General features: G+C 44.6%; 1 protein-coding gene across 1 annotated transcript in view; it reads right to left on the bottom strand.

Moving 5' to 3' along the window:
- LOC138853407 (perilipin-2-like) overlaps positions 1-14,300 on the bottom strand; it is a 37,803-nt gene extending 23,503 nt beyond the window's left edge. Inside the window, exon 1 of the mRNA XM_070089806.1 lies at positions 14,166-14,300. The gene's annotated coding sequence lies outside the window, so the exon portion shown is untranslated. The remainder of the gene's footprint in view (positions 1-14,165) is intronic.
- Positions 14,301-23,501: the final 9,201 nt, after the last annotated feature.

Raw genomic sequence — 23,501 nt, 5'->3', positions numbered from 1 at the left:
GGGTATCTATGAAGGGTTGCCGGCTGGATCTTACACCGTCAAGATGTCTTTAAGAAGACCTATTCCATCGTATGTTGTCCTGGAGGATTTTAGGACACAGCTGTACGTGACCTACGCGGGACAACGAAAGACGTGTCGCCTGTGCGGCGCTTTTGACCACATGGCGGCCGGATGTGGTAAAGCAGCAGCGCCGCGGCCTTGGGAACGGCAAGTAGACACAGAGTCTCAGGCGGAACCTCTGCCGAAGTCTTTGAGTGCAGCAGGCAAAGGTAATTGGGCGGATGAAGTGGAGGGCGAGTTAGAGAATTGTGTGACACTACCAGTGGCTTCGGATGCTCCCCCGCAAGCGGGCCCGGGAGTTGAGCAGCAGCCTGTGGGGGTGGGAGAGACCGGTGATCCACAGGAGTTATCTACGCCCCTACAGGAGATGATTAAGTCTTTCCTGGACGTGCCTGCGGAGGAGAACCCAACTACAAACAGGAGAATTCTGATGGTAGAGAAGGACTTGATTGAGCAGATTCCAGAGCCTCTGGGGTCAGAGCCTGGCATGTTGCAGTTGCTACAGGTGGAAGCTGAGGTGCACAAGGGCAATGGAAATACTGATATGGAAATTGAGGGCACATCTAGAAAGAGGGCTGGAGGCTCGTCAGATGAGGATGTTATAACACCAGCTCAGCGTACAGGGAAGAAGACGTGGGCAGGAGTGATTAAGAAGGGGCAGGGTAGTGCACAGGGGGGGGGGGGGGTACAGGTGGGAAAGAGTGCACGGGAAAAGACAGAAGCAGCAAAGAGTGGAACAGACAGGACACAGAGACATAGAGGAAAGCCACCCTTTCTGAATCTTTAAGTGTCTAACGATAAACGTGAATGGCCTTAGAGCTGACGGTAAACGAGTATGGTTGGAGGATGTTTTGCGGCGTTTTAACATTGATGTGTGTTTTATTCAAGAACACAATTTCAAGTATGGCAGAGAGTTGAGGCTGAACGGTTTTAGGATGTATGTTGGTAGTTCAGGGAAATTAAAGGGTGGGGTGGCAGTGGCAGTGAGGGAATCCAGCCCATTCCACGTGCTCAAGTGGGAAGAGGGAGGGGAGGGGAGGGTGGTGAGGGTGGAAGGGATATGGGGTGAGATTAGAGTATGTTTTCTGGGGATATATATGCCGGCAGATAGTAACATACGGGTAAAGGTGCATTTTGTAAGGGAGGTTTTGCTTTTCTACATGCGGGGTTTACCAATGGTTTCTATAATAGGTGGGGATTGGAATTGTGTAATCAGGAATAAGGATGTGGAGCCGAGAGGGGCAGGGTGTGTACTTGGAGTATTGAGGGATTTGTTGAGGGATGCAGGGGTTTATGACATAGTCAGGGGCGATGGGTGGAAAGTAGAGCACACGTTTATGCGGAGGGGTTATGCTGCCAGGTTGGATCGTATATATATAACTCGAGATATAACAGTAGAACGTGTAACGACGATAGATTTAGGTTTTTCGGACCATCGTGCCGTTTTGGCAGAGATGGCATGGGAAGGGATGGTTCGTAGGTATGTGGGTTATTGGAAAATGAATGTGAGGCTACTTCAGGGAGAGGGGGAGGGGTTGTTTTTTAGGGAATGGTGGAAGCAACTATGGGAGGCTCGCAACGAAGAGGAGGATGTCTTGGAATGGTGGGAGAAGCACGCTAAATTGCAGATTAGGGAGTATTACCAGTATAGAGGAAGGGATGAGGCGAGGTGGAGGTATGGGTTACAGAAATATTTAGAGGGGCAGCTAAATGATTGTTATGAAGGGGGAGGGGGGGCTAGACATGGAGAAATAGAGGTTTTAAGGGGAAGATTGAGGGATATACAAAATTCTCGTTTTGATGCGATACGTGTGAGGGAAGGTTTAGAGGAGGTTCTATGGGGTGACAAACCGTCAGGATGTGTTTTGAGGAGATTTAGGAATAGGCAACAGATGACCACGATTATGGGATTAGAGGTGTGTAAAGGGGTGGGGGGATATAGGGTGGGGCAGGTACTTAGTACCACGGATGGAATGAGCAATTATGCTGATTATTGGTTTAGGGAGAATTTTAAGCAGAGGGAGGGAGGAGAGAGGGAGGGAGAGATTCTGGGAGAAGGAATTCGAGGTATTTTAGGGGAGAAGGAGAGTGCGGTAATAGAGGGTAGGATCAGTGAGGAGGAGGTGGAGGAGGCGATAATGGGCATGAGTAGGGGAAAAGCGCCGGGCATTGATGGAATTCCTAATGATTTCTATATTACACATTGGGATTGTATGAAGGAATGTCTGGTCCGGTTGTTTAACTGTATGAAGGAAAGGGGAGTGTTGGGGGAATCGCAGGGCACGGGGGTAGTAGTTTTGGTCTATAAGGGAGGGGGGGGGAAGACCTTGGGAGCTTTTAGGGCGATCTCCCTCATGTGTGCAGATTATAAAGTTTTTGCGAAGGTTTTAGGTAACCGTATGAAAAAGGTGCTTGACCGAGTCCTACATAGAGGACAGTGTGGGATTCCAGGTCGAAGTATGCGTGAGGGGCATGGAAGAATTAAGGATTTTGTGGAGGGTAGACAACGGGGGGGGATCTTGGGGATTGATTGGGAGCAGGCTTATGACAGTGTAGATAGACATATGTTGTGGTGTATTTTAAAAAAACAGGGTTTTGGTGATGAGATTGTGCGCTGGGCGACTACTTTGTATACGCCTGCAACGGTCAGGGTACAGGTTAATGGAAAGTTAGGGTTGCCGGTGCAGATGGGGATGGGTTTGCGACAGGGTTGCCCCTTGTCTCAAATCCTCTTTGCATGCATGCAGGACCCTTTTTATAGGCTTATAGAGGAAGGAGTGTGGGAACAGGGAGAGGTGGGTCCTGGGAGATGTGGTATTGTGGGGTATGTGGATGACACCACAGTTTTGGTAGGAGGGGAAATAGGATTGGGGAATGTGGGACGTATAATAGAGATTTTTGGTGGGGCGACAGGGATGAGGGTTAATGGAGCAAAGTCAAAGTTATTAGAAGTAGGCACGTGGGTGGGGGGAGGGTTGGGGGAACAGTATGGGTGGAACGTAGTGGATAGAATTAAGATATGTGGGGTTGTGTATATGGCGGACGCTGGGGAGGCACAGAGAATAAATTCCAAGGAAGTAGTGAGTAGAGCGATGGGTAGGATGCGCGGGTGGAGGGCTGGGGATGTAACATTGCAGCAGAGGGTGGTGGTAGTAAATACACTTGTGTACAGTAAAGTGTGGGGCGTGGCAGAAATATATCCCCTGAGGTCGTGTGATATTCAGGAACTGGAGAGGGTGGTTTTGAGGTATGTGTGGGGTTATGGGAAGCCATGGCTACGGAAGGAGGTGGTGATGATGGGCGTGCGGCAGGGTGGGCTGGGTCTTATACCTTTGGACACACGAGTGAAGGCAGTGTATGTGAAGCAGCGATACTTGAGGGTGGGAGGGGAGAGGGGTAGAAGGGTGGGAGAGGTCATGAAGGATGTGCAAAAATGGTGGAAGGGAAAGGCACTACTGGAGTGTGAAGATATGGTGCGAAATTTGTTGGCAGTAAGGGAAGCAAGAAAAGTAAGGGTAAGTAGGCTTGGGAGGACAGGTTGGCAGGGTACAGTGATACAGGGAGTAGCTACATACCCAATGTATGATTGGAGGGGCATTTGGGAAGACTTTCGGAAGATCAGATTAAAGCCAAGGGTTCGTGAAGTGGTTTATAGATTCTTTATGGAATTTTTAGCTACAAGGTCAGTGCTATATAGAATGGGTTATGTAGGCGCTGGCACTTGTTTGCATTGTGAGGAAGAGGAGACGGCTTTTCATGCCATATATTTTTGTGAAAACTTGGGTTTAGTAAGGGCATGGTTAGCGAGAGTTCTGGGTATAGTGGCAGGAGGGGGGAGAAACATATCGACTTTGAGGGCTTTGCATTTTGATGTGGGAGGGGTTTCCAAGGACATTCGGAGGGCAGTGATGTATGTTGTGGCAGATTTTTTGTATGTGTCTTGGTGCATGCGGGAGGTGGGGGGTGAATGTAGGGTGCGGGCGCTTGCGGCGAGTGTGTATCGTACAGTATGCAGAAATAGGCTACTATATGGGAGGTTGTGGGTAAATAGTTTTCCCTTGGGTTATCGTAATCTGTCGGTAGGTGTAATGTTAGGGTTGGGTGTAGTTTAGAGCTGGATTGGGCTGGTTCTCCCTAAACTGGCATTCTTGTTTTTTTTTTTTTGAGACTAGTGGAGGATGGAAGGTGGAATAAAAGTGTGTGGTAGTGGAGCATATGGGTGTAAAGTCGTTAGGAATAAGGGGGGGCGTAGGGGGGGTGAACTGGTGACATTTGGTTAAGAGACAGGGGTTTTATGACTTTCGACGTCAGGTACGAACTTGAGCATGGAAGGGAACGTGAGTATGTGTTTTTTTTTAATACAGATAGCATGGGGTCATGGGATGGCAGGGGGTGGCTTTCTGAAGTGTCTTTTGCCAGGTTGGTTTTGTTAATGATTGAGGTAGTACTGCCCGGTACATGTTTTATTAGGAGCTATAAGTTATATTGTGTAACTTAGTGCGTGACAGAGTAAGTCTGATATTGCTCTGGAACATTGTTAATAAATATATATATCTTGAACATAATACATAAAAAAATGGGAATATGTATTAGTGAGAAAAAATAAAAAAGTATCTGGAGTTGTTAGGAGGATAGAAGTTATTTGTAGTGTAGATGTAAATTTTTTATTGTCTCAGGACTTGAATATGTTAATTTTTTTTAGTCAATGTAAATGGAAAAGTTTATTATTAATAATAATATTGATGTGTCAGAATGGTGAAAATGTCTAATAAGCTCAGACGGTGAAGATGGGGTTCTCCTTTTGATACTAAATGTGTATTTTGCGTTGAAATGTAATTTATAAGTAGGTTCAAATTTACTTAGTACGTCTTTTTGTTATTCTGTAATAGTATGTTGGTGTGATCATGTAATTATTAGTTATTTCTTCTTATGTATCCTTTGCTGCGCCAGAAGTGTGGCACTCAGTCAGTCCAGCAAAGGAGGTGGGGTAGGGATTGCTATATAAAAATCAAAAGTATAATAGGATGCAATAGAAATACTGTTAAAAAAAAATGTGAAGGTAATGTTCTTGAAATGTAATCTGTTTGTTTTTTGTCCTATTGTCTTATGTATGGTTTTAAATAACATATAAGTAAAAGTTCTTAAGTGTTATGTAACACTTCATTAAATATCTAAGTTAGTACTGATAGTTCTGGTATACTTACCGTTATTATTATGTAATGTACGTCGTAAGTGACAATATTATGGTTAGGAAGCCTCGAGTGTAAGGCATTTTGGGGATGGTCAAGGTGGTGTTTAGTGGTGCACTGTATATAACAGACACATGTAAAGTAGGATGGTTGGGTTAGAAGGTTCACTGGACCTCGTGTATTATCATGATGTCAGAGTTACCATATATGGGAAATGTTTAGTTCAGGTATAAGGATGCATGTTTGCATGGTAATTATATGGGGTACTGTGATTATGAATTATATGGTGTACTGTGATTATGAATTATATTTTGGATACCTGTTTGTTAAGGGATTGTGGTCTTCTATATATTTATTCTTTTATGTTGTAATACAACGTTTTAAATAAAATATAAAAAAAAAAAACTATCAAGAAAACATTTTAGGTCAAGGTTAATATTGGAATTTAAGGTCCTGTAGATATAGATTGCACAGTAGTAAGTGTGGATGTTCTGAACAGGGAGTAAGTTTAGATCTATGAAGAGTGGGGGGGGGGGGGGCGTTGCCAGGGATGGGATTTAGTGATTATTCTTACTGCAGCTTTTTGTTGGGTTATTATTGGCTTTAGGAGTGTTGCTGCAGTTGAACCCCAAGCACAGATAGCATAAGTGAGGTATGGATATACAAGTTAATGGTATAGTGTGAGAAGGGCAGTTTGCGGCACGTAGTATCGTATCTTGGAGAGGATCCCCACCGTTTTGGATACTTTTTTTGTTGTGTGTTGGATATGGGTGCTGAAATTTAGATTGTTGTCGAGGTATAGGCCAAGGAATTTGCCCTCATGTCTGGCAGTTAGAGAGCTGTCGATCTTAATGTTAAGTTGCGCAACTCCTGCTCTGCTACCAAACATAATATAGTAGGGTTTGCCATTGTTAAGTGTAAGTATTGGCTGTCATCCAAGTCGATATTTTGAGCAGCTCCTCGTTAACAATGGTGTTGAGGGTGGCAAGATTAGGGTGGGAGATGACATAAGTCGTGTCGTCAGCAAAGAGAATGGGTTTCAGGTGTTGGGATATGTTTGGAAGATCATCGATGTAAATGAGGAAGAGCAGGGGTCCAAGGACACTTCCCTGCGGAACTCCAGTATCAAGTGGCCGTATTGATGAGGCTGTGTCTTTAATGGTGACATACTGATACCTATTAGAAAGGTAAGATTTATAATATGCAAGCGCATGGCCTCTTATACCATAGTGGTCAAGTTTGTGGAGTAGGATGCCGTGGTCTGTGCCAAACGCTTTTCTTAGGTCAATAAAAATTCCTAGTGGATATTCCTTATTTTCCAATGCTGTGTAAAGCAGGTCTAGCATTTTTATAATTGCATCATTAGTGCTCTTATTTTTCCCCGAATCCAAATTGGCAGGGGTTGAGTATGTTTTGTGACGTTATAAATGAATATAGTCTCCTGTGCACGAGTTTCTCGAAGATTTTTGGATAGCAATGGTAAGTTTGATATTGGCCTATAGTTGTTTACGTCTGTAGGGTCACCACCTTTATGTATTGGTGTAACCCTTGCTGTCTTGAGTAGTGTCAGGAAAGTGCTAGTTTCTAGTGACTTGTTAAAAAGTAATGTAATAGCATGCGAACATTGTTTTCATCGCTTCCGGGCCGTGTGGACGTGCTGTGCAGACGCTCCCGATTCAGTTGATTTTCTGCGCAGTTTGCCTGTTTTGAGCAATCAACATGGCGGATAGACATGGCAGACTTGTGAATACTGTGTGTGGAACTGGTATGTGGTGCCCTAAGCAGTTCTACAATGCAGGTGCTACTCCCTACGATTATTCGTGATGTGTATGGGATACCCAATGAAGAGCTGGTGCGGAGTTACGAGGATTTTCATCAAATTTATAAATGCTGGATTTTACTCAAGCATAGTTGACAAGTACCACGAGAAGAGGATGGCCGTGAATACAGCAGTGGAGGTATGTCTACATGATGTGTCCAGCTATGTGACATACGTAAAAGTCAGGAATGTGCCCTTTGAAGCTACAGAGTATGATGTGGTTGCGGTCTTCCGCCGTTATGACAAGATTCATGCGGCGGAATTGGGAGTGTGGAAGGATGGGCCTTATGTGGGCCTGCCCGAGGGATCCTTCAATCTGAAGATGACGTTACGGCAATCAATTCCTTCGTATGTTTTACTGGAAGAGTTCTGAACGCAGGTCTACATATACTATGCAGGACAGAGGCAAACTTTTAGGCTGTACGGTTCATTTGACCATATGGCAGTCCAATGCCATAAGAAACCAGGACGAAGGGAACAGATGCCAACACCCGTGGATCAGCAGTTGGGTCCTGTGGTGCAGGAGACAGATGCGGCCAAAAGGCAGGCATCGTGCAGTTAGAGTGAGGAAGTGGATAAAGCAGAGGCGGAGACCGACTCATGTGCTATGTTACCTGTGGGGACGGGGCCTGAGCAGACGACGACGATGAACGATGACGGTGAGCCTGTAATGCAACAGGATGGAATGCTGGATGAGGTTTTGAATACCTTCCTGAGTGAGGTGGAGGGGAGTCTGGATGATGAGCAGCGTGGACGCTCATTGGAGGAGACTACAGTCTCATCTGGACGTGGGAAGACCGTGTGCAAGGAGGGGAAGAAACACACGGTAGTGGCTGAGGTGCACAGAGCGTGCATGGAAGAGGTGGTTACATGTGGAGATGGAGGTTCACGCAAGAGAACAGCTGGGACGTCTGATATGGATGACGTCTTAACGCCAGGGCAGAGACCTGGGAAGAAGTCTTGGAAGCCCAGGTTGGATCTCCCGGAGAGTGGGTGTAGCGGTGCTGAAGTACTGAAAGGTTCAAAGGATAAGGGGGAGGGTTGGAGGACTGGACAGACAAGGTGACAAACGGGGCTCTAGTCAGCAGCCAGGTCATGCGGGTGCCATTCCAAGGCAGAGGGGCAAGCCACCTTTACTGCCATAATTCAAGGTTGTAACGATCAATGTTAATGGCCTGAGAGCCGAGGTTAAAAGAGTATGGGTGGAATGGTTTTTAAAGAGATTTAATGTAGATATATGTTTCATTCAGGAGCACAATTATAAGTTTGGTTGTGAGTTGTCTTTGAAAGGATATAAGTTTTATGCGAGTGGCTCTTTGAGGTTGAAAGGTCGGGTTGCTGTGGTTGTAAAGGAAACCAGTCCATTGCGTATTTTGGGGTGGGAGGAGGGTCATGCAGGTGGAGGGAGAATGGGGTGCAATGAGGGTTTGTTTTATAGGAGTGTATATGCCGGCAGATGGCAACGCACGAGTCAAGGAGAACTTTGTGAGGGAATTTTTGATGTACTATTTAAGGGGTTTACCTTTAGTCACTCATAGGGGGAGATTGGAATTGTGTTATTAGGGGTGGGGATGTGGAACCGAGGGGAGCGGGGTGTATGTTGGGCATGTTACGCAATGTGTTTGGAGACTTGGGGGTTTTGGATGTTGTGGGGAGGGGTGGTTGGCAGGTTGAGTATACGTTTGTCAGACGGGATTATGCTGCAAGATTAGATAGGATCTATGCAACGGAAGCTGTACGTGTGTTGGGAGTCAGGACTTTTGATGTGGGGTTTTCTGATCATAGGGCAGTTATGGCAGATCTTGATTGGGAAGGTATGGTTAGGATACAATCGGGTTTTTGGAAATTAAATGCAAGTCTCGTGAGGAGTGAGGAGGCGAGTATGGCTTTTGGGGAATGGTGGCAAACTTTTTGGGATTCTAGAGAGGTGGAGTCGTGTGTCTTAGAATGGTGGGAAAGGCACACTAAGCCGGGTATAGCAGGTTTTTACAAAAGGAAGGGAAGGGAAGAGGCAGGGTGAAGGTATAGGTTGCAAAATTTTGAATATCAGCTAAATGGGTGTTATGAGGAAGGGGGGGGCGGCAGTACGGAAACATGGTGCAACTCAAGGACAGGTTGGCAGAGTTGCATAATGGTAGATTTGATGTGGCACGTGTAAGGGCGGGAATGGAGGCAGTGCTGTGGGGTGATAAACCTTCGGGAAGTGTTTTGCGAGGTTTTAGGGTAAGGCAGAAGAATTCAACTAATTTTAAACTTGGAGGTAAGTGAGGATATGGGTGGTTATCATAAGGGACAGGTACTGAATACTACAGAAGGCATGAGCAATTATGCTGATTTCTGGTTCCAAAAGAAGTGGGGGAAGGGGGAGGAGGGCAATGCTATTGAGGTGTGGGGGGGGAGAGGTTTAGGGTCATGTGGAGAGGAGGGCATGGGGATGGGAGGTGAGATTAGCATGGGGGAAGTTGAGGAGGCTGTGTTCAACATGAGTACTGGCAAGGCGCCGGGTATAGATGGGATATCAAATGTTTATAGAATTCAATGGGAGCACATTAAGTACGGTCTGGTGAGGGTCATGAATTGTATGTGATGGGAGGGACAGTTAGGACAGACTCAGCGAATGGGTGTAGTCGTATTAGTACGCATAAAGCAAGAGGGAAGAGTATTGAGCGAGTACAGAGCTATTTCGCTAATGTGTGCCGACTACAAGATTTTCGCGAAGATACTGGGCAATAGGATGAAGAAGGTGTTAGGTGGGGTTATTCATAAGGGGCAGATGGGTATTCTGGGCAGAAGCATGAGAGATGGGCATGGCCGCATTAGGGATTTTTTGGAGGGTTGCAACGGGGATGGGGGGCTTTTGGGCATTGATTGGGAAAATGCATATGACTGTGTAGATAGAAACTTTCCGAGGGCTAGTTTGTTGCATCTCTGTTTTGGCATGGGAGCGGTGAGGTGGGTTGATACAATGTATTCATCTGCAATGGTGCGAGTACAAATTAATGGCAGGTTGGGAAGGCCTGTAAGGATGGAGGGGGGTTTGAGACAGGGGTGTCCCGTCTCAAATATTGCTTGCGTGTATGCAGCATTCATTTTATGGGCTCGTTGAGGGGAGGGGGATTTTAAATGGGGAGAAGGATGGGTGTATAGATGTGGTGGAGTATGTGGATGATACCACTGTTCTGATAGCCGGAGTGGAGGGATTGCATACGGTGGAAAGTGTGTTGGAGCTTTTCGGGAGGGCATCTGGCATGCAGGTGAACAGAGGAAAATCAAGTTTGCTGGAGGTGGGTGCCTGGGTGGGGGGGGGGCTTGGGGTTGGAGTTTGGGTGGGAAGTAGTGGCTAGGCTAAAAAATTGTGGAGTTATATACATGACAGATCCGCGGGAGGCCAGGCAGGTGAATTCGGAGGTGGTGGTGGAGAAGGCAGTAAAAAGGTTAAGGAGTTTACTGGCGGGGGACGTCACCTTACAACAGCGGATGATAATCGTAAATTCGTTAGTTTATAGTAAAGTGTGGGGTATGGCTGTGGTGTATCCACTGCGGACTCCAGACGTACACGAGATTCAGAGGAGGGCATTACGTTATGTTTGGGGTTTCGGGAGGGCATGGCTAAGCAAGGAGGTGGTGATGTCGAATATACGCAGTGGAGGAGTAGGCCTTTTAGCGTTGGGGCCGAGAGTAAAGGCCTTATATGTGAAACAGAGGTTCGTTAGGGAGGGGGGGGGAAAGAGGGGTTAGAGTGGGGAAAGTGATGGAGGACATGCGGAGATGGTGGAGCGGAAAGGAATTAATTGAATGCGAGGATATGCTAAGGTTATTGTTATTGATTAGGGAGGTGGAAAAACTTAGGGTGGGGCATTTGGTGACTATGAGCAGAAGGCCGGAAATCATACAAGGGGTATCGGTTTATCCCTTGTATGATTGGGGTACATGGAATGACTTTCGAAAGCTTAAGTTAATGCCGAGAGTAAGGGAGTTTGTATATAGGTTTATAATGGGGATATTAGCATCGAAAGCTGTTTTGTGTTCAATGGGATTGGTGAGGGAACAGACCTGCGATCACTGTGGAGAACAGGAAACAGCTTATCATGCGGTTTATTTCTGTGAAGAGTTGAGGGAGGCGAGGGTGTGGTTAGCGAAGGTTTTTAGGTTGATGGGTGGGGGTAATGTAGAGACCCTGCAAGCCTTAACATTAGAAGTACGCGGGGTCTCCAGAGAAGTGAAAAGGGCGATTATGTATGTAGTGGTGGATTTTCTGTATATTTCCTGGGGGATGAGGGACACGGGAGGGGAAAGAATTAGGATTAGGGCAATTGCGGCGGCATATAAGAACGGTTTGCAGAAATAAACTTATTTACGGGGGACAGTGGAGGGCACGTTTTCTAGAGACCTACTGCAAACTTACGGTCAATGGCCTCATTCAGTTGGCGAGCTAATTATACGTAAAGGACTGGTTTCCTTTATAAGCGGGTTGCCATTAGTTTTTCGGAGGGAGAGTGTATGAGGTAAAGGACTTGCGAAGGAATGTGAGGGTCGGGAAGGTATGTACTGCGTGGTGCTGTGTTGACATGTAAGTTTTGTGTGCAAGATTTTGATTAGTCCAAGATTTGTATAAAATATGTCCTTGAGATTAAAAGGGAGTTATAGAAGTCACTGTCCATGTTGGTCTACCAGTTTGTGCAAAGATAATTTTTCTGGTATGTATTTTCGCAGTATTTATTGTAATTTTGTAGGGAATTTCTTTCCTCTTAGATGGCTTTTATATTTGTTTTTACATAATTTGTTTTCCATCACTTTTGTAATGTTATTAAGTTTCGTTGCTGATGCAACGTATGCTGTAAAAATCTTGCAGTTGTTGTTGCTTTATACGCTTATGTAATTTTGTGTAATGATTATTTTTATTATGGAGTAATGTTTACGGATAATTACCAGACTGTTAAGTTAAATCTCAAACAGTTGCATGTATATATAAAGTTACAAATATTTATGTTTGATCACTGCTGTGATCAATACGTGTATGAATGATGTGGGTGTATTTATTGAAGAGTTTTCATGGGGGGGGGGTCCCCCCTCCAACAGTTTTGTGTGTATGTGTCAGATATATTTCATTTTGTATAATGTGGGTCAGTGAATGGTGTGTATGGATTTTGTGTTTCAAAATTTTTTCTCTTGCACTTGTGATATAATTCTTCGTAATCTTGTCCAGATCGTGTATTATTGTGGTATTTAATATTTTATACTACCTTGTAATTTATGATGTTTTAAATATAAAAAAAAAAAAAACAACATGCGAAAGGACATGGGCCGCTCGCTTGTACTATAATAATGGTGGGAGGCGAGAGATTCCCCGAGTTATTTTAAAGTGACTCGGATCGCGGTGACTTCCGTGGGCTCAGTTGGTACAAGATAGAAGGAATTTGGGAAATTCCCATCTAGGTAGTCCCTGGCACAGGCATTGGTACGTGGGATTTTACTGGCGAGATTAGATCCTATGTTTGAGAAGTTGTTTATCTTGTTAATTGTATCAGTGGTGTTTCATGAGGTGTAGTTAGAAAAATATTCTTGTTTTTTTCTTTCAGTTTGTGGGTCCCCAGAATCTGGGAAAGTGTTTTCCAGGTCTTTTTACATCTCCTCTTGTGTCAGTGAATCTGTTGGAGTAGTACAGTTGTTTGGCTTTCTTTATTAATTTGGTGAGAACTGTTGAATATTGTTTAAGAATATCATTGTGCATTAAGCCCTGTCTATATTGCTTTTCATATTGGTGTTTCTTATCAATGGATTTCAGAATGCTGCTGGTTAGCCATGGGCAACCAAGCCGTTTATTCGTGATCCGTTTCGTTTTTATAGGACAATGTTTTATTGTATAGTCTATGTATTTTAAGAAAAATGTCTGTCCAATCGTCAATGGCATTGGAGAATTCAGTAGCCTAGTCAACAGTTTCTAGGTCTGCTGTGATATTCCTTATTGAGGCCTCGTCATGGAGTCTAAATGAAACTTTGTTGTATTCGAGTGGTGGCTTACTAATGTTTGTTAAGAGGAAGGTTGGGTAGTGGTCAGTAGTGCTGTCTGTGATTATCCCTGATTTAAGGGGGGCTAGTATATTGGTCCATATGTGGTCTATTATGGTTGCACTTGTCTCAGTCAGCCTGGTTGGTTTATTGTTGGTATGAGGAGTGTGTTGTTCATATTGTTGATGAAATCAGTTACAGTCTGATCATCTGGTAGGCCAAGGTTGATATTGAAGTCTCCAGCTAAGAGAAGGTGGTGCTTGTTCATTTGTCTGTTTGTTATTAGTGACTTTAAATTCTCACTGAAGTTTGGGATGTTTGTGTGGGGTATCCGGTATATGGCACAGATTGTTATAGTCGTCGAGTTTTTTTTTTACAGTAAAATTAGCAAAAATGTATTCCCCATATTCATCACTAAAGCAATTAGTGCTAATACAAGATAGTTGGTTAGAGTAATAGATTGCAGTACCACCCCCAACTTGGTATGGTGTGCAGTTGTGGATTGCTGTGTATCCTGGTAGTGGGTAGATATCAATTGTGTCCTGCTTAAGCCAGGTCCCAGTAAGAATAGTGCAGGAGAAGGGTGTCTTTAGTGACTCAAGGAGTGACAGGAGGCCATCATAGTGTTTGCTTAAGGACCTGATATTGTAGTTAAGAACTGATAGACTTTGAGCAGTGTTCAGGATAGTGCTGGCTTGTGATGCTGTGTAATAAAGGCAGTTACTTTCCAATAAGTTTTGATTGCGTGTTAGATTATGGAGGAAAAAAACTCGTGCATTAATAAAACATCAAACGCTTAAATAAACAATTACCTACTCCGCATACAATGCTTACCACTAAACCAGTGAGAGGAAAACAATACCAAGGGTATTACTGGTAGAGTCGCTCTTACCTGACTGATCCACCACCTCCGCTCTTACCTGACTGATCCACCACCTCCGCTCTTACCTGACTGATCCACCACCTCCGCTCTTACCTGACTGATCCACCACCTCCGCTCTTACCTGACTGATCCACCACCTCCGCTCTTACCTGACTGATCCACCACCTCCGCTCTTACCTGACTGATCCACCACCTCCGCTCTTACCTGACTGACCCACCACCTCCACAACACTCCACTTTCTCACTTCTCTCCGTCGCTAATCAGTATGAAGTCCATTTTTACTATTACTGCAAAAAACAGTGCAATTTTATTGTTCATGTGATGTGCCATGGATGAGAATGTAATAGGGATTTTAAAAGGGAATTTAAGTAATGTGGATAATGTGGTACTTGATAACTGGAGGAACAGACAAGACTAAACTGCAGGAAGGAGTAGTATTCTGGTTGTCAATTACCGGATAATTGCCATTCTTCATATTTTGGAATGTACTGATAGTGTACATATATCAAGAGATGTATACTTTAGTGTAGATACACTGAAAGGTTTTATCACAGTGTATATACACTATGCATATATATTTGAGCGTATGTACTCAGATGTTTGTGTATATATAATTTGTTTACTGTTGATACACTGATATAAACTTTGGTAACATAACGACTAAGTGATTGATGTTTTTCATTATAAATATGTCTTAGTGTTTGTACTTGTCTTTTTAAACCCCAATGAAATTATTTCAGTGAGAATATCAGTGACACAAGTATTTTTAACATTAGCATAAAGGTGATCGCAGCCTTAATGACCATTGTTGTCCGTATTTCTTAAAGGTAACTGCTGCTCAGGCCTTAAGCCACATTGTTTTTGTTTTGCTTTATTAAGACCATTTAATACAAACAATTTACACAGCTACTCAAATCAATATGCACAATATTTATTTTTTTTCATTATAATTATTCATTTTTTTAAGGAAAAATGGAAGTTTCACAAATAAAGGTAAAAATGAGAGGGTTATAGAGTCAACAACAGCCGGTTGCACGGCTTCTCACCAGAACCTGTCGACCACAGCAGTCCTAAGTCTACAGCTCTCACATATCACGATTATTAACGACAGGTCCGTCCGATGCCTACAGCTCCGGAGGAGGGTGTGGGGCCAGAGGAAAGACAGGTATACTCAAGTAATATACAAATAACCTGCACATAGGAGAGAGAGGAGCTTACGACGTCGTAAGGCAGGTATTTCCCCCACCCAGATCGTCCACCGTCAGTCCCAGTAGGCAGCGTGTAACTCTCAGATCCTCGTCAAGAGTGCTCTTATGATCAATCGAAACTATACTCCAGGCGAAGTCCCAGGACACCACATCAGAAGCAACTCGACTGACCAACAACTCCAGGAAAGCAGCCAACCTTCAGTTAGCGCCCTGCAACCACCATCTCCAGCAAGCGCCCTGTAACCAACCTCCTGCACGCGAGAAAAAGGCAACAGCTAATACCTAGTACCAACTCAGCAGCATGCATATATGTAACTTGTATAGATGTGTGCCATTGACTGGTAGAGTGGTATATACCCCACCCTATGTATCTCCTGAATGACGTTACACAAACACACACACACACACACACATAAAATAACAGAAGTAAGACACGAGAGAGAGGGGTGGGTTGATTGCATCTTCTTGGACTGCAAGAAGGCCTTTGACACAGTTCCTCACAAGAGATTAGTGCAGAAGCTAGAGCATAAGGCGCATATAACAGGAAGGGCACTGCAATGGATCAGAGAATACCTGACAGGGAGGCAACAACGAGTCATGGTACGTAATGATGTATCACAGTGGGCACCTGTGACGAGCGGGGTCCCACAGGGGTCGGTCCTAGGACCAGTGCTATTTTTGGTATATGTGAACGACATGATGGAAGGGTTAGACTCAGAAGTGTCCCTGTTTGCAGATGATGTGAAGTTAATGAGGAGAATTAAATCTGATGAGGACCAGGCAGGACTTCAAAGAGACCTGGACAGACTGGACACCTGGTCCAGCAAATGGCTTCTCGAATTTAATCCTGCCAAATGCAAAGTCATGAAGATAGGGGAAGGGCACAGAAGACCACAGACAGAGTATAGGCTAGGTGGCCAAAGACTGCAAACCTCACTCAAGGAGAAAGATCTTGGGGTGAGTATAACACCGAGCATGTCTCCGGAAGCACACATCAATCAGATAACTGCTGCAGCATATGGGCGCCTGGCAAACCTGAGAACAGCATTCCGATACCTTAGTAAGGAATCGTTCAAGACACTGTACACCGTGTATGTCAGGCCCATACTGGAGTATGCAGCACCTGTTTGGAACCCGCACTTGATAAAGCACGTCAAGAAACTAAAGAAAGTACAAAGGTTTGCCACAAGGTTAGTTCCAGAGCTAAGGGGAATGTCCTATGAAGAAAGATTAAGGGAAATCGGCCTGACGACACTGGAGGACAGGAGGGTCAGGGGAGACATGATAACGACATATAAAATACTGCATGGAATAGACAAGGTGGACAAAGACAGGATGTTCCAGGGAGGGGACACAGAAACAAGAGGCCACAATTGGAAGTTGAAGACACAAATGAGTCAGAGATATTAGGAAGCATTTCTTCAGTCATAGAGTTGTAAGGCAGTGGAATAGCCTAGAAAATGACGTAGTGGAGGCAGGAACCATACACAGTTTTAAGACGAGGTTTGATAAAGCTCATGGAGCGGGGAGAGAGAGGGCCCAGTAGCAACCGGTGAAGAGGCGGGGCCAGGAGCTAAGACTCGACCCCTGCAACCACAAATAGGTGAGTACACACACACACACACTTATTAAAATGCACCAAAGTGGTTAGGTCACTTACCTCTAACACCCCCATCTCCTGGTCCCTCCTCACCTTTTTCCCATATTCCATCCTTACTTATCCTTCTTCCACAGCCGTCCGCCTGGCACGCTTCTGCTGCAGTCCAATATTCATTCGTCTTTCAACCTGTGGGCTGGGAGGATGCATTCTGAGCCTGCTCCTGCATACACCTGGTGGCAGCTCATGTACTACAATCCACAAGATGGCGGACCGTCAAGGTCGGAGAGTAAACACGATTTGTGTTGAGTTCACCCGAGGCTCCCTCAGTGGTGCTACAATGCATGCATTAATGCCGTGCATTATTCGTGATGTCTACGGCATTCCCAATGAGGAATTATATGGCATAGCTCTAAATGGGATGTCGAGATTGTGCAAACTTTTCAAGAAAGGAGAATGGTGGTGAATTCCGCTGTAGAGGTATGTCTACATGACGTGTCCACATATGTCACCTGGGTCAAGGTGAGGAATGTACCTTTCAAGGCTGAGGAGTACAATCTGCAGAAAGTTTTTGGCAGATACGGAAAGGTGCATGCAGCGACCAAGGGAGTGTGGAGAGAGGACCCATATGAGGGGCTCCCAGAGGGCTCCTTCACCATCAAGATGATGCTACACCAGCCAATTCCCTCGTACGTATGTCTGGAGACATATAGAACCCAGGTGTTTGTTCATTATGCAGGCCAACGAAAGAAATGCAGATTATGCAACTCGTATGACCATATGGCTGCTCAGTGCTCCCGTTGTCTGGTTGTCCGCTCCCGGGACCCTTCACCTGTGGGCCTACAAACTGAGGCCTTCGAGCCTGAGTCTGGTCCCTCAGCTGGGCAAGGTTCCAAGCTTTGGAGTGAAGAGATGCAACAAGAGAAAAGGCAGTCTACGATGTGTGCCACCCTGTCGGTGGATGCCACGACCGTGCCCACACTTTCTGTGGAACCTGCGAGGCCTGGGGATTTGACACAGGAGAGGTTGCTGGAGGACGTGCTGCATGACCTCCTGGATGGGGCAGTGTGTGGTCCTGTTGTTTCACCGGTGTGTCGTGAGTTAACAGCAGAGGAATCACCAAATGTGTAGGTGCAGGACAAAACCACGTTGGTACGGACGCATGGGGTGGTGGTGGAGGTCCACCAGGAGGCTTCGTCTGGCGAGGAGATGTATGTGGATGGCAGCTCCCGCAAACGATCGGCAGGAGCATCGGACATGGATGAGGTATTAACAGCAGGACAGAGTCCGGGGAAGAAATCGTGGACGAAAGTGGCTGAGGCGCCTCTCACAGAAGGGGTAGTTGTAGAGCATGGGGGGAGGGGGGTTCTCGAGAAGTCGAATGCCAAAGAAGGTCAGTCTAATGTACGTGTGGGAACGGGAAAGACCCACAGGCATAGAGGAAAACCACCTTTTATGTAAATTCAAGTGTGTCACCATCAATGCCAATGGCCTGAGGGTGGAAGTTAAACAAGTATGGATGGAGTGGTTTTTGTGATGTTATGCTGTGGATGCATGTTTTATACAAGAACACAATTACAAGTTTGGTAGAGAGTTACGGTTGAAAGGCTACCGAATGTATGTGAGTAATTCTTTAAAATTTAAGGGTGGGGTGGCTATAGTGGTGAAGGAGTCCAGCTCTTGGCATGTCTTGGGATGGGAGGAGGGGGGAGGTGGAAGGGTGGTAAGGGTGGATGGGCATTGGGGTGGGGTTAGTTTGTTTTATTGGAGTTTATATGCCTGTGGAAAGTAACTCTAAAGTTAAAATAGATATTGTGAGGGAGGTTTTAATGTTTCACACTCGGGGATTGCCTTTAATTTCGGTCATGGGTGGAGATTGGAATTGCGTTATCTGCCATGGTGATGTTGAGCCGAGGGGGACGGGGTGTGTTTTACCTGTCCTAAGAAATCTGCTGGGGGATGCAGGGGTTCATGATGTGGTGGAGCAGGGTGGGTGGGGGTGGAGCACACGTTCGCTCGCAGAGGCTATGCGGCCCGTCTGGATAGTCTTTATGTAACACAAGGAATTCGAGTTGGGTGCGTACAGACCTTCGATGTGGGGTTTTCAGACCACTGTGCAGTGCTAGCGGACTTGGACTGGGATGGAATGATACGGATTTATCTAGGTTATTGGAAACTGATCGTGCGGATTTTGGAGGGGGAGGGGTTTGGGTCTACTTGCTCTTCATGGTACTCTGCCTTGACAAAAAAGCTGAAAGATAGACTGCAAATCACCCAAAACAAAATCATAAGATTCATCCTGGGGCTGGGACCAAGAGAACATGTAGGCCAGGATGAATTTTTTTTTTTTTTTTTTTTTTTTTATTTAAAAAACACAATACACATCATACATTTGTGCTATATTTAGGTTACATAAACAAAGAAACATAATCCATTAAATAATAAAAACAAACAACTTCACATTCCTTATCCCAGCACTAAACTTATACATAAGAAAAACACGTTCAACTGTAAATGCTTAATTCCCCCTCCAAAGTGCCCAACCAGCACACACAACATACATGTAACTAAAAACAGCCCACACCTGAACATACAGGTGGGTTTATTATATCCATAAAATACAGCCAGTATCTTATAACACAAAAGGTAATATTATCCTAAGAATGTCACACTTATTTACATTATATATGAAACTTTATATACAAAGACATTCTCATATAATCCAATTCGTTGCACACTCATTAGTATTGTATATTAAACTTTATACACAAAGACATAATACTAAACACCTCAAAAATTACAATATAATAAAGGTGACAAAATAGCCATTTCCACACCTTACCACAGAGAAACTAAACACACTATTAAAATAACAAAGATACACACTCATGTTACATAGCACATTATTATTAGTGTGTTAACAATGCTTTGAGTGTTCCTTCTTGTAGTTGTCTCACTGACAAAGATCATTTACCTTATTAAAACTATGATCATCAATGACCTCTTGTCTTTCAACACATGGTTAAACTAAAACATTCACACACAAGAAAACTCTACAATTATACCACATCTGACATGTCATCCCTCCCATACAACTCTCATGACAATCCTACCACATTTACATATCCTTCATTATGGTCATAACTCGCTCTAGAAAAGGAAAATGGTCCCTTAGTACTTAAGTAGCCAAATTACTGAGTCCCCTTACCGTTATATTTCTATATGCCTCCGGGAACGCAGTCGCCCACCTGTTACCATAAATGAGTTTATTTCTGCATACCGTGCGATAAATTCCTGCCGCAATAGCCCTTACCCTAATCCCCCCGCCTTTTTCCTTCAAGCCCCAGGAATAAAACAAGAAATCTGTCACAATGTACAGAATGGCTCTCTTTACAACCTCAGACACCCCCCTTACCTCTAAAGTTAGGGCACGCAGGATCTCTACATTGCCCCCACCCATTAACTTGAAGACTCTAGCCAGCCACACCCGTACTTGCCCCAACTCCCTACAAAAATATACGGCATGAAAAGCTGTTTCCGATTCCTCACAATGTTCGCATTTCGCTTCCTTTACCAAACCCATCACACACAAAGCCTGCTTTGACGCTAAAATCCCCATTACAAACCTATAAACTAACTCCCTTACCCTAGGCATTAATCTAAGTTTCTGGAAATCATGCCAAATCGTACCCCAATCATACAAAGGGTATACCGCCACCCCTTGCATCACTTCTGGTTTCCTACTCATCTCTACTAACCTTCCCACCTTGAGCTTGTTTACCTCACCTATTACTAACATAACCCTTAGCATATTCTCACATTCCATCAAGTCCTTTCCTCCCCACCAACGTCGTACATCCCTCATTACCCTCCCAACCCTCACCCCTTTTACCCCCCCCTCCCTTACGTACTTTTGTTTAACATACATGGCCTTTACCCTCGGCCCTAGCATCAAAAGCCCTACTCCCCCTCGGCGCACATTCGTCATAACCACCTCTTTACTTAGCCATGCTCGTCCAAAACCCCATATATAACGAAGCACCCTTCTCTGTATCTCCTTTATCTCCTGTTCCCGTAAAGGATACACCACTGCCACGTTCCACACTTTACTATAAACCAATGAATTTATTATTATTGCCCTTTGCATTAGAGTAACATCCTTCGCTCTTAGGTTCCTAATCCGTTGTACAACTTTCTCTCCCACCAATTCTGAATTCCTCCGTCTAGCCTCTTGCTCATTTTCCATATAGATAATCCCACAAATTTTCAGCTGTTCAGTCACATCCCATCCAAACTCCACCCCCATTCTACCCCCCACCCAATCTCCTATCTCTAATAATTTCGATTTAGCCCTGTTGACACGCATGCCTGACGCCTCTCCAAAAAACCTCATTACTCTCTCCACCTTTCGCAAACCTTCGACATCATTGATCAGTATTGTTGTGTCATCTACATAACCAACTACCTCTGTGATCCCCGACCCCTCCTCCTGTAACGTTGTTGCTTCCTCAACCATTCCATAAAACGGGTGTTGCATACATGCAAACAGAATTTGAGACATAGGACACCCTTGTCTCAAACCTTTCTCCATTTTCAACACGCTACCCAACCTACCATTAATTTGCACCTGAATCGTAGCTTCTGCATACAAGGTCTTCACCCATTTTACTATTCCCTCCCCAAAACCCATAAGCCTTAAAGTGTCAACCATGTACTCTCTATTCACACCGTCATAAGCATTCTCCCAATCAATGCCCAAAATTCCACCTCCCTTACAACCCTGCAAAAATTCCCTAATACGACTATGTCCATCCCTCATACTACGACCCGGAATTCCCAACTGACCCTTGTGCACCATACCACCTATTACCTTCTTCATCCTGTTCCCTAAAATCTTCGCAAAAATCTTATAATCCGTACACATTAAAGATATGGCCCTGTACGTGCTCAGTGTTCTCCCCTCGCTTTTTTTCTTTACAAGCACGACCACACCCGTCCTCTGTGACGTTCCCAATTTCCCTTCCTTCAGCATACAATTCAATATCTGAACCAAACAAACATTTATGGTTTCCCAATGCACTCTGTAAAAATCATTGGAAAGCCCATCAATTCCCGGTGCTTTCCCCTTACTTAAATTGAACACTGCCTCTTTCACTTCTTCCATACTTATTATTCCCTCCAATCCCCCTCTGTCCTCCCCACCTTTCCCCAAGACCTTCACCCCTCCTCTTTCTTTATTAACTATCTCCAAATTACCTTTTTCCCATTTCCTTTTAAACCAATAGTCCGCATAATTACTTATCCCCTCAGTTGTCACCAACATTTGCCCCTTAGTATAACCTTCCAAATCGTCACTAACCTCTAAAAGTATTATAGTGGACTTCTGTTGTCTAATGCGAAAACTTCTTAACACACTACCCGACGGTTTATCTCCCCATAGCACGGCATCCATACCTGCCCTTACCCTTAATTCATCAAATCTTTCATTATGTATGTCCCTTAGTCTCCCTCTTAGCCCTGATATTTCTTCAAAAGACTTCTCCTCATCTCTTGCGTAACACTCATTGAGCTGCTGTTCCAAATAATTCTGTAAACCGTACCTCCACCTCGCCTCCTCCCTTCCTTTATATTTATAAAACCCCGCGATACCAGGTTTAGCCCTATTTTCCCACCAATCCAAAATACTCCCTACCCCATCCCTTGCCCTCCACAATTGTCCCCACCAGTCTCTAAACTCTGCGTTCACCACCTCACTCCTCACCAACCTCGCATTTAACTTCCAGAAACTTGAATATACCTTTACCACTCCCTCCCAATCCAGTTCTACCAAAACTGCCCTATGATCCGAAAACCCTACGTCCACTGTTTTTACCCCTCCTACCCTAACTGCCTCCGTTATATAAATCCTATCTAACCTCGCTGAATAATTTCTCCTAACAAAAGTGTAATCCACTCTCCAAGCCCCACTCCCCTCCACGTCCCTCACCCCTGCATCCTGTAAAACATTGCGTAACGACCCTAATACACAACCCGCCCCCCTTGGCTCCACGTCCCCCCCCCCCTTATAACACAGTTCCAGTCCCCCCCAATTACAGTTACTAGAGGTAAACCCCTTAAAAAATACACTAAAACGTCTCTCACAAAATCCTCTTTTACTTTGATTATATTCTCTGCAGGCATATAAACCCCAATGAAACATACTCTAGATGCTCCCCACTCACCATCCACCCTCACTACCCTCCCCCCCCCCTTCTTCCCACTTTATAATACGTAAGGGACTATTTTCCTTCACAGCCACTGCCACTCCCCCTTTTAACCTAACAGACCCACTTACATACAATTTATAACCCTTTAATGCCAAAGCACAGCCTATCTTATAATTATGTTCTTGTATAAAGCATACATCCACATTATATCTCCTCAAAAACCATTCCATCCATACTCGTTTCACTTCATTCTTCAATCCATTTACATTTACAGTTACTATCGTGAATTATTTTAAAAGTGGTGGTTTACCCTTTCTTCTTGGCACACACCCTCCTATACCGTCCTGCTGTATGGCATCTTTCTTGACAGCTTGCTTATTCACCCCCCCCTATCCCTTCATTATCCCTAGAACCATTAAACCCTACATTACCCCTTCCCTCTTTCCCCTTATGACATACATCCTTTCTCCAAGATTTTACTCCTGTTCTTTGTCCTGGAGTAAGAACATCGTCCATCTCAGACGTTCCT

This window comes from Cherax quadricarinatus, chromosome 29 (genome assembly GCF_038502225.1).
Source record: "Cherax quadricarinatus isolate ZL_2023a chromosome 29, ASM3850222v1, whole genome shotgun sequence".
Taxonomy (NCBI): domain Eukaryota; kingdom Metazoa; phylum Arthropoda; class Malacostraca; order Decapoda; family Parastacidae; genus Cherax; species Cherax quadricarinatus.
This window is presented reverse-complemented; position numbering and strand designations above follow the sequence as displayed.